Genomic DNA, 11,257 nt, shown 5'->3' on the forward strand with positions numbered 1-11,257 from the left:
ATTCCATACAAACATGTATCACAGTGAGCTGGCAGAAATGACAGTGGTTTGGAGAAACCCAATGCCTGCTACTCGGTCAGCCACAGCATAGGGCCATTACTGGGCAGAGAGGTCCAACACCTGCCTTTGGTCCTACAGCAGTCTCCTTCTAAGGATGCACCACTAAAACCAACAGGCAACTCTCACAGCATGGAAGAGTGAAGTAATATAAACTAACCAAATCCTCAAATTTTCCCAGTATAGTTATAGTGGCATCCCCCTCTAGTGGAGATGCAGCTTATGAGAGCAAAAGTCCCCACTGCAGGGTCTCAGCAGGGAGAAGTTAATCAAATCACAAGTGGAACAGTCAGAGGGAGATAAGGGGAAAAGGATGACTTCTTGCACAATTACAGTACTCAGTTTCATGTTTGAGTTTGCTACCAACTGAGAAATGTCGCTTCATCTTGGTAACTACAAGTCAGCATTTTCTCTCCCTCCTCCTCCACATGCCTGCCAACGCTGAAGCACAAAGGAGCGGGGTATAGCTTCAACACCAAAGCCTTCTCCACACTTGAGGGCCACTCTTCTGAAGGAAAAAACAACCGGTTTGCCACAGTAATCATGACAAGGGACCCTTCACAGAGTCCAACAGGCATATCAAGAAAAATTTAGAGGAGAACTAAAATAGCAGTAAACAAGCAAGCCTCTCAACCAGAGCTTTGTCATTAAAAGCTGGGCAACTGACTTCTCTTTGTAAGAAACTTTGGAGGAAATGTTGAGGACAGAAATATGCAGGACCATGGCAGAAATGTTTGTTCAGGCATATTAGTTTTAAGGCATTTAAGCATTCTACAATCATGTATTTCCCTTCTGTCATCAGGTTGTCATCACCTTGGCCATCTCTCCCTGCATTTTTTTTTTCCTCCAGGACACTTTTGCATGCGAAATTTAAGCAACCCAAGGCTGGGGATAGAAACACACCAAAGTTCACGGAGAACTAAGCTGTGCTATTTCTATCAACTGTCTGCAAAAAGCTGCAATAATTCTAGAGACCTGTTTTAAGTGTATTCCCTAATTACTAGAATTGCTTTGATCATAGTAACACCCTGAATTCTCAGTCAACTTCCAGTCTCACTTGCATGGGGTATTTGTAATAGGACACTGCAAATGCTGTAAACAAGAAGCTGGAAGACTAGAGGAGCAAAAAAGATTAATTCAGAAAAGTTTTCTCTAGTTTGCAGGGTTTCCATACAGGGAAATGCACTGCTCTGAGGTGAATCACAGAACGTTACAGGTTGGAGGGGACCTCCAGAGATCAACCAGTCCAACCTCCCTTCCAAAGCAAGATCACCTAGGGCAGGTTGCATAGGAACTTATCCAGGTGAGTTTTCAAAGTTTCCAGGGAAGGAGACTCCACAACCTCTCTGGGCAGTCTGTTTCAGCACTCCATCACCCTCACCATAAAGAAGTGTCTCTGTGTTAGGGTGGAACCTCCTGTGCTCTAGCTTGTACCTATTGTTTCTTGTCCCATCACTGGAACTATCACTGAGCACCACCAAAAAGAGACTGGTACCTCTATCTTGACACCCATCCCTCAGATATTTATAGATGTCAATAAGGTTCTCCCCTCAGCCTTCTCCTCTGAAGACTAAACAGACTCTTTCTTCAGAAAAGAGATGTTCAAGTGCTGCAGTCATCCTTGCAGCTCTCCACTGGACTCTCTCCAGCAGATCGCTGCCTCTCTTGAAATGGGAAGCCCAAAACTGGACACAGAATTCCAGGCTTTAGGAGGAGCAAAATGAACCTGATGTGTTGTCAGCCATATGAGGACAGCCCACAAATCCTTGCAGAGAAACCACGCACAGTGCAGATCAAAAACACCCTGTCTCATCACCACAGCACTGCTTTCCATGTCTGCTACTTCTGAGGAGGACCAGCAAGCAAACAAAAGACCATTAAACTCAGTAAGTATTTATAAGAGTGTCTTTTAGGTAAAACACATCATGTTCAAGATGGTGTTCCCTGAACACTGGGCACGAATCCAGACATCAATTGGCCTGAGATTGCTTATTCTTCTGCAGCATCTCAGGAAAACAATCAGTGAATCCATTTCATTGACAAGAGGAATGAGGGAGCAGGGACTTTGTTGGAGGCCTTGTGTCTGCAAGAGCACAGTGGTGAGCAGGGAGATAGAAACAATTCAACATCCCAAAGAATCCTTTGCTGAACGCCAAATCTACAGAATCTAACTACATGGATGGTAAACACATGCTCAAATGGGACACCTGGCATGTCCTAGGTTTCATCATGGCATACAGGCCAATACACTCTTAGAACCTTGGCTGGTACCACCTGATGAAGACAGGAGTGCCTGCAGACATTCTTGGCACGGCCCTGGGGAACATTTGAGTTATTCTTCTGTACCAATAATTTGCCAATAAGCCACTTCAGCAGAGCTGTGTACACATTTGTAAAGACATCTTCCAAGTATAATAGTCAATACCATACAACAGAGATTGGGATTTACAAGGCTTATCACCATGAGCCTGAATATATTCTAATCTACTGCACATTCCCCTACCAATTTCCCAAGGCCTTTTGTACTTCAATAATTAGTTTTATGTACTCAAAACCAGCAGGCAACTACAGGACTGTCCTACAAAGCTCAATTCTGTAAGTACAACCTGAGGCAAAGTAGCCAAATTGCCCTTTTATATCCTACATTACAGCTTCAATACCATAGCACAGAATCACAGAATAGTTTGAGTTGGAAGGTACATAGAATACATAGAATACATAGAATAAACCAGGTTGGAAGAGACCTTCAAGATCATCGCATCCAACCCATCAACCAATCCAACTCCGCCCAAGCAACTAACCCACAGCACCAAGCACCCCGTCAAGTCTTCTCCTAAAAACCTCCAGTGATGGCGACTCCACCACCTCCCCAGGCAGCCCATTCCAATGTGCAATCACTCTTTCTGTATAGAACTTTTTTCTAACATCCAGCCTGTATCTCCCCTGGCGCAGCCTGAGACTGTGTCCTCTTGTTCTGGTACTGCTTGCCTGGGAGAAGAGACCAACATCCGTCTGTCTACAACCTCCCTTCAGGTAGTTGTAGAGAGTAATAAGGTCACCCCTGAGTCTCCTCTTTCCAGGCTAAGCAACCCCAGCTCCCTCAGCCTCTCCTCGTAGGGCTTATGTTCCAAACCCCTCACCAACTTTGTTGCTCTTCTCTGGACTCGTTCCAGCAAGTCAACATCCTTCCTAAACTGAGGGGCCCAGAACTGGACACAGTACTCGAGGTGCGGCCTAACCAGTGCAGTGTACAGGGGCAGAATGACTTTGTAGATCATCTAGTTCCAGCCACCCTGCCATGGGCAGAGATATCTCCTATTAGACCAGGTTGATCAAATGCTCATCCAGTCTAGCCTCAAAGAGTTTGAAGGACAAGGCATCCACAACTTTTCTGGGCAAACCTTCAAAGCACCATCTTCCCACTGCAGATCACCTCAGGACTGTGCATACCTTGTAAAACTACTGACTTGGTCTCTACAGGGTATTGCTGAAAAAAACAGCTATCACAATGGGCATGGAAACAGCAACTGCACAAAAAGTACATGACTTACTTCTACTAGCTGTAGTGTTAATAAGAGTGGTCATAAATGTCTGGATAGAAAAGCGAACACACACACACACACACACACAAACACACACACACACACACACACACACCCCACCAGCCTTAGCTACAGACCCCTTATTTGGTTACAAGCAACTATGAAAATAGTTAGTAAAGTAGCCAGGACCCAAAATGTGACATCACAGCTGCCCAGGAAGGGATTGGGAAAAACCCACAACAACCACAAGAAAACAGATTCCTCCAAGAAGGTCAGTGAGCACTTGATGCAGGCACAAGAACCAAACTCTGACCACAGTGACTACCACCACAGACACTCCCAATGAAAGGCATCCTCTCCCAGGAGCAAGCTGACCTCCTCCTGACACAGCCATTGGCCTAAGATATTAACATGCCCTCCACTGAGGTCCCCCGCCAGCAGCTGTTGAGGGCCAGCAGCTGTAGCTGGCACTGATGCTTGACAATTTGCTTTTCCTTGTACCAAAGCTGCAGGAGAGCAGATGTGCTCACCACCCATTGGGCTAGCACTGCTGGGAGCCGTAAGGACAGTGACCACTGCTGTACTGGCAGCATCTCTGGGACCAGTATCAGCCCCTCCACATTGCTTGCCACCACTGAGGCTGATTTGTACTTGAGCAGCAAACAAACTTGGGCTTTCTTCCACAGCAGCATCCCAGTGACACTGGCTGCCTGGCTGGTGACAGGAAGAGAAGGTGAAGGCACATTGCCCTTCACATGTGGCAGCTGCACAATGCCATCCTGGTTCCCTTACTCTGTCACCACCAGCAGCTAAGGACTTCAAGACACCATCCTGCAGGTCTGACATTGGCAACAGGTCAAAAGCAGATTGCATTATCTGTGACTTGGTGAAATCCACTAACTATGCCCTGCTGCAACAAAGAACACACTCGCCATGCTTCCAAGGTGCATAACTATTTTCTCCCGAGAAACCTCTATCTTCTTCCATGCAAACACCAACCTGAAGCATAAGCACCAAAAAAAACCAGATGAGATCTGTACAGCATCTCCTTGACTTCCCAGAAACCAGTAAGTCCTTGCTAGAGTTTGCGTTAAGCTTAGTACTCCTAAATAATCACCCACCCATCCAAGGGAGAAAGAAACCTCTCTGTGCTGTAAACAGTAGGGGTTTAAAGAAAGAAATAAATTAAACAGAACTGTAGCTAACCAGAAAAAAAAAACAACACACAAAAACACCCCACAACTGTTCTAGTTATACACTTTTCCACCCAGGCTGAAAACAATCATCACCAAATGGCCAAAGAACTTCTAAGAAACATACTGCTCCCATAAATAATGCACTGGCTTGACATATACACCCTAAAAATAGGAGGAAGGAGGGAAAGGGGCTTTCAACGAAAAACAGTATGCGTTTCCTCTGCCAGATTTTTACCACTCTTAAAATCTCCAGCATTCTGCACAGAAAGATCTTGCCTTTGATGTCAATCCAATGCTTTTTGCTTGCTCCTGCAAGCACTGCAGTAGGCAATATATTTTCTCGCTGGCAAAGAAAGGGATGCACTGTCTATAGAGAGTGCCTGTGAAATTCACCCTGCTCAGAAGGTCACTACGGCATGTAAATTCCTAAAGAAAAAAACCTAAATGATGTGTAGGCTTCATGTGGCCTGTTTGAAGTTCATCATATACTATCATCAAACTCATCAGCACTTTTTCCAGCAGTTTCAAAAATCCACTTCAGGAGATATTTGCCTGCTAGTCATCGTCAGAACCAAAAGCAGGAAGATAATATTAAACTTGCATACTTGGCACCTTTGTATTTTTAAATAGAAGGTGAAAGCATATTTTATCTCAAGAATTCCACATGGAAGCCAAAACAAAAAAAAAAAAAAAAAAAAAAAAAAAAAAAAAAAGGAAAAAAAAAAGAGAGACTTTATCAATGCCTCTCAAGTTAAAGTAATATAAAATAAAAGTAAACCAGTAAGTACAAAACTGTAATCCATTTCTCACCAGTACAGTACCTTGCATGCCCAAAGCTCCAGGCAGCCTTCCTACTTTTGGAACTGGAAGTATTTCTCATGCCATCAATCCACCCCATTCACCACCACCTCAGCAGCAAACCATGATGCAATACAAAGGTAAGAAACAGCAAGGGGAAAAGCTTACCTCCCATTTCTCCAGCAGGAAGGACAGCCAGGTCATCATCCAACTCCACCAGCAATAATCTTCATGGAGTTTGGAAAGCAAACTGCTCTCCACATGCCCCAGCCTAGGACACCATCCAGGATATTCATCCCAGGAGAAGTCTGAGGAGAAGGAACATGGTTCCCCCCATTGCCCAGCAGTGCTGCTGGCAGGGGCATGCATGCTTTACCCAGACTCCTTGAACCACAGCAGCTACGTGAGTCTGTGGCTGTGTTTTGTCTGCCAGAAGCAAAGGAAGAAGGTTTGCTTTCTTTTTAAGAAGAAATGTTTCTTTACCCTGGGGTAAATGTGCCAGAGCTCACCCATCTATGAGCACTAACATAATTGCCTGCATTATGTGGCTCAAGAAGGAGCCAGAACCAGTAAGCAGATGGAGGACTAAGAAAAACGTGTCTAACAAACTACTCCTACAGGCTGTGCCTGTCAGGAAGACCTGGAGACTTTGCACCAATCCAAGCAAGGTTATTATTGTTCTTTTATACAGAAACACAAAGCTTTAACTACCTCACAAGGTCTTTGACAAGAGCTTATTAGCATAATACAATGATTATGGAGTGTCCATGGGGGACAGGGACACATGTGTATTACTCAAACTGGCACTAAATAAGCTCTTTTCCTTACCACTGCTAGATGTTGCACAAGTAGAAACTGCATTTTCAAGAATATGAGGCACAGTCACTAAACAATGGAAACACTAAAACTAGAGTGCAAGCCTCAGTCAAGGAGTGACCACCACTTTGTGAGCAAGGTGTGCTGTTAATCAGCTTGGATTGCTTGGAACAGTATGAGGCAGTCAAGAAACAGCAATGGATGAGAGAAGGAGAGATCTGGATATACAAAGGCAAACATTTAGGAGATTTCTCATCTAGCTTCATTAAAAATCAAAACAAGGCACCAGACCTGCTTCAGACGTTCATTGTCGCTTGCTTCTTTGCAGCAAGGAGAGCACAAGAACACGCAGGCAATGCTTCTAATTGACTTAAAGCGACTAAGTTTGAATGAAAAATGAAGAAAGTCAGCATTCAAGACACTTGAAATGTAAGCAAAACAGCAGCTCTGATTCCCTTGATGGAGCTTTCCTCTGCCCTAGGGATAATTTTGTATTTCTGTCGAAGTGACACATCAGCCTTGGCCCTGATGCAAAGCCATTTGATGCCAATACAGACTTCAGCATTGACATCCATGGGCCATGGATGAAGCCTTAAGCATCTGGGCTAGCAATGAAGGAAACTCAGAGAAAAGATGAAATATGCAAGTTTAGCCCTGTGAGGCTGCACCATCAAGGAATGTCACATTTCTGCCATATCACCTCACAATGCATGGAGAAGCACAGTCAAAGCTACTCATGGGATGCTACATAATCACTGATCAGTTCAAGTCATTTACCACCTCAAGTCCCTGATGATCCAGCCTTTCTTGAGAGCAATGGGCAGTGTTCTCCTTTCAAATTATCTCTATATACTAAGACTTCCAAACAAAAAGTGCAAATAGTTTTTTTTTTCAGCATTGCCTTTTATAATTCTTGTGGTTTTGTTTCTTTCTCTTTAAAAACTGTCTCACTGTTTACTTTTTTGTAAGTTTGTTTCCTTTTCATACTACTACACTTAAAAATAATGAAAGATAACTTATTGTGAAGGAAAAAGCAGTGAAATAATTATGTATAAAGAACTAACCCACAAATTAAAGATGCTGAAGTGATCAGGTATTGTTTGCTGTACCCTCCGTTCCATAGGACAGTTATATACTTCTTTTCTCTCATACTACTTGTAGCAGCTACAGTTCAAATCACCCACTAAAGGGATTTAAACTGAAACTGAGTGCTCCTTAACTTACATGCACTCTTCTTCAGGAAAGGGAGGAAATCCCATAAATTCAGTGAATTATGATTTATTTGGGGGAAAACGACAATGAGGACAACAGCCTCACAGTGCAATGTGGTCCCATTCTCAAGTATCTTCTAAATGCTCTTGGACCATCACCAACTGGTATCACGAATAACAGCTCCGAGAGTTCCACAATCAGCCTTCCTGGTCACAAGAGCTGCACCCACCTTTCCCCTGTGCCCATACAGTAAAGCAGTGACATACACAGCAAATGGCAGGGCAACTGTGCTCAGTGAGTGCTGGCAGGTCACCACCTAGAGGTGCTCAAAGCCAGCCCTCCAGGCATCTGGAGAAGGCAACTCACCTCAGAGCACTAATGCACAAAACTGCTGAGTACTCAAAGATGAGATGGTGGTGGTCTCCCAAAGACAAAAGCAACTCCAAAGAAATACTTGCCTTTTGGTTCAAACCTCTGAATACTGGACAAAGCAAACTCAACATGGAGAGACTACTGAGAAGCAATTAACTGTTTATTGAGGTGTGATTAATGGCTTGTCACAACAGTGTAAAAGCCAATCCGAGTAAGTCCTACCTAACTTTTAGCTCCAGAGCAAAATGCTTTCTTCAACACACCCTCACTATGCGGGCTTACTACAAAACCAGGTAAAAGACATTTTTATTTCTTCTCATTTCTTGGAAGAGTAGCGATCTGGTTTTTTTTTCTTAAGAAGAGCAGGAATTAAACTTTGGGTTCAGTTCCCCAGAGTTCCGATGAAAACCATGCAGTCATTAAGTATCTTTGCACATAGTGATAAGATTGCCTGTTATTCACACGTTAAGTTCACATATTAAGACTGGGTACACAGTGTAGCATTACTTCAATTTTGCATCTCCCATGTGTTTTGTCTTCAAAGCTGTTTAACCTTTCCACCCTCAGTATTTGTTTTGAACAGAAGAGGAAAAGAAAGCAGACACCGGTCAGTATTTTCCTCTTTCCAACCAGCGCCATTACTGGTAACTTCTCAGAGTAAGACTTATAGCAGCCAAGGGTCTAACAAGGGCAACCTATAGTAGGGAGTGATAGGGACACCACCACACTGAGCATGAAACAGCATTTCTCAGTGGTCCCAAATAGTATTTACTTAGCTGATTCCAACTGGAAAGATAGAACAAAGCAAGTTCATATATATATGCTAAGGATGAGGCAGTGTCAATCTTTCCTGGAAAAAAATACAGCATTTTATTTTGTTCAGTTAATATTTAATAAAAACAATAGTAAAGTACAGGCCTACCAAGTTGTTTTGTAAGTTGGAGCATATTATCAGTTAAGGAGAAACAGACGGCACGCCTACAGACAGCATTAGCGAGCCACAGGACAGGACTTCACCTAACGCCTGTGCGCGGGGAGCAGCGCTTCAGCTCACTGCTGAAATTGCCAGAATGTATTATTGTAGTACTCCAGCACACCCCATCCTCCCAACAAGAGTAACAGGCTGCATGGCACGCAGTCCTGGCTGCCAAATTGAAACATGTCTCTGACCTGTGAGTAACTCATTTCAGACCAAATGGTTCAACACACCAAAGCTGACTTATCACGCAAGAGGCTTTCTTTGAAAAGATGGAGTTGCAGCAGTTTGTAGTAGTAAAAGACTGCAGCTCTCACAACTCCCCAGCACTTTGGGGCCACAGATTGCATGCCAAGAAAGCTGTTTTGCCTTGAGTTTAAAAAAAAAATAAAATTAAAAATAGAAAAAGAAAAAGAAAAAGAAAAAGAAAAAGAAAAAGAAAAAGAAAAAGAAAAAGAAAAAGAAAAAGAAAAAGAAAGGGAGGATTTGTGCAGCTCCTAATTTATTCGCAGGCAACTGAAAATCAGAGAGGTGTGAGCTCGTTTCATGGAGAATCCGCGAGAAAAGGAAAAAAATCAGACATGCCAACGTTTTTCTGATAAAGGGCTGCACAGAAAACTTTTCATGCTGCTATTGGAAGAAGGCTTTTTGCAGGGGTTCCCATTGTGGAGCTACTTAAAAAGAACATGCCGAAAGGAATGAGAGGAAGAAACTTGGTCCTTCTGGTTCCACCTCTCTTCACACTTCGGTTTGCTAACGGCTTTTGTCCTAAAGCTTGCTCCCCACCCTCCTGGTCTTCCTCTAGTGTTCCCTACCCTTGTGCTTGTCATTCATCCTTCCCATAATCTTTACCTTTGTAAACGCCACGGATACAAGGACACGGCTCCCACTCCCATCCGACTTTTTCCAGGCTCTTTCGTCGTCTGACGGACTGAGGAAGTCAGGACAGAGAGGTGGCAACCATCTTTTTCAGTTAGGACTTTTGCCACTGCCTTAATTTGGTAGAAATAAATCCAAACAGACTTCACACGCGCACAAAAAAAAAACAAAACAAAAAAAAAAAATCAGAACAAGCTTTAAACAAGAGAACAGTGGCAGCACTGTTAGCGTCCCTTAATCAAACAAGTGTCCATTACTTATTCCGGGCCAGCCCCAGAGATACTACACGAGCAGAAACTGCCTGACCCGACGCCAATAACCCAGTAGAGCCCATCCCTAACGAGTCCTTTCCCGGACCCTAACGAGTCCTTCCCCGGACCCTGCCGCTTGCAAACGCACCTCCCCCTTACACTGTTGCACCCCCTACCCACCCTCCCACCCCGTTCCCAAAGTTACCACCAGTTTCAGAAACACTGGAGAAAACACACACACAAAAAAATTAAATTTAAAAAAAAAAAAAAAAAGAAAAGAAAAAAAGAAGAAGAAGAAAAAGAAGGGGAGGGGGAGGGGGGGGATAAGAAGAAGGAAAAAGGCGGAGGGGACGCGGATCCCCCGGGGGAAGGGAAGTGGGCACCTTCTCCCAGGCGGGGGCGGCGGGACCTCCCGGCTCCGCTCGCCGGGCGCTCCGCGGGGCGCTTACCTGCGGGGGCTGCGCGGGCGCGGCTGGAGGGAGCGCGGCGCCGCCGCGGCCGGCGCGCACGGAGGGAGGGAGGAGGGAGGGAGAGATGGGGAGGAGGAGGAGGAGGAGGGATGAGGAGGGACGGGGAGGGGACCGGCTCCCTCCGCCCCCGCTCCGCCTGCCTCCGCCGGGCGGGGGCCCAGGTGCGCCCCGCGTCTGCCCACCCTGGTCCGCCGGACCTGGCTGCGGCCCCTCGGAGAGGAAAGAAGGCGGCAGGGAGAGCCGGTAGCCCTGCACTCTTCCCGGTTGGCTGCGCGGATGGAGGTTGCCCGCTCTTGACGGCAGAGCTTGACCGGGCGGGAAGACTGAGCTAGAATAAGGGCGGTGGGGTTACAGCGCAAAGGCTGCGCGGCTATGTGCGGACTGTTTCTGGGGCCACCACATTTCGCCTCTTTCAAAAGTGCCGATGGCCGCAAGGACCGTTTGGGAGCCGCGACTGCCGGAAGAATCAGTCTGTAGGTTCAACAAACACTTAGAGTTGGGACAGGCGCAGGGTTGCACCACGGATACTTTTCCAGAGTTAGAAGAGTTATTTTACTATACAAAAACAGGTTCAAATTACTTTTCCACTCCTCCGAAAGTTTTTGCAGTGAAATAGCCTGGTTTAGTTGGATTGCAGTAGCATCTAGAGGCCACTTTTGCATGTGCATGCATCGAGTGAGAAGACGGT

At 45.2% G+C, this 11,257-nt stretch overlaps 1 protein-coding gene across 2 annotated transcripts in view; it reads right to left on the reverse strand.

The window, feature by feature from the left end:
• The window catches only part of LPAR1 (lysophosphatidic acid receptor 1), an 86,892-nt gene extending 76,229 nt beyond the window's left edge, over positions 1-10,663 (reverse strand). Inside the window, exons 1-2 of one of the 2 annotated variants that reach the window (XM_054178199.1) lie at positions 10,549-10,663; positions 9,822-9,991 (exon numbers count right to left, since the gene is read on the reverse strand). The gene's annotated coding sequence lies outside the window, so the exon portion shown is untranslated. The remainder of the gene's footprint in view (positions 1-9,821; positions 9,992-10,548) is intronic. The other variant, XM_054178200.1, reaches the window with a different exon arrangement.
• Between the last annotated feature and the right edge of the window lie 594 nt (positions 10,664-11,257).

This window comes from Dryobates pubescens, chromosome Z (assembly GCF_014839835.1).
Source record: "Dryobates pubescens isolate bDryPub1 chromosome Z, bDryPub1.pri, whole genome shotgun sequence".
Taxonomy (NCBI): domain Eukaryota; kingdom Metazoa; phylum Chordata; class Aves; order Piciformes; family Picidae; genus Dryobates; species Dryobates pubescens.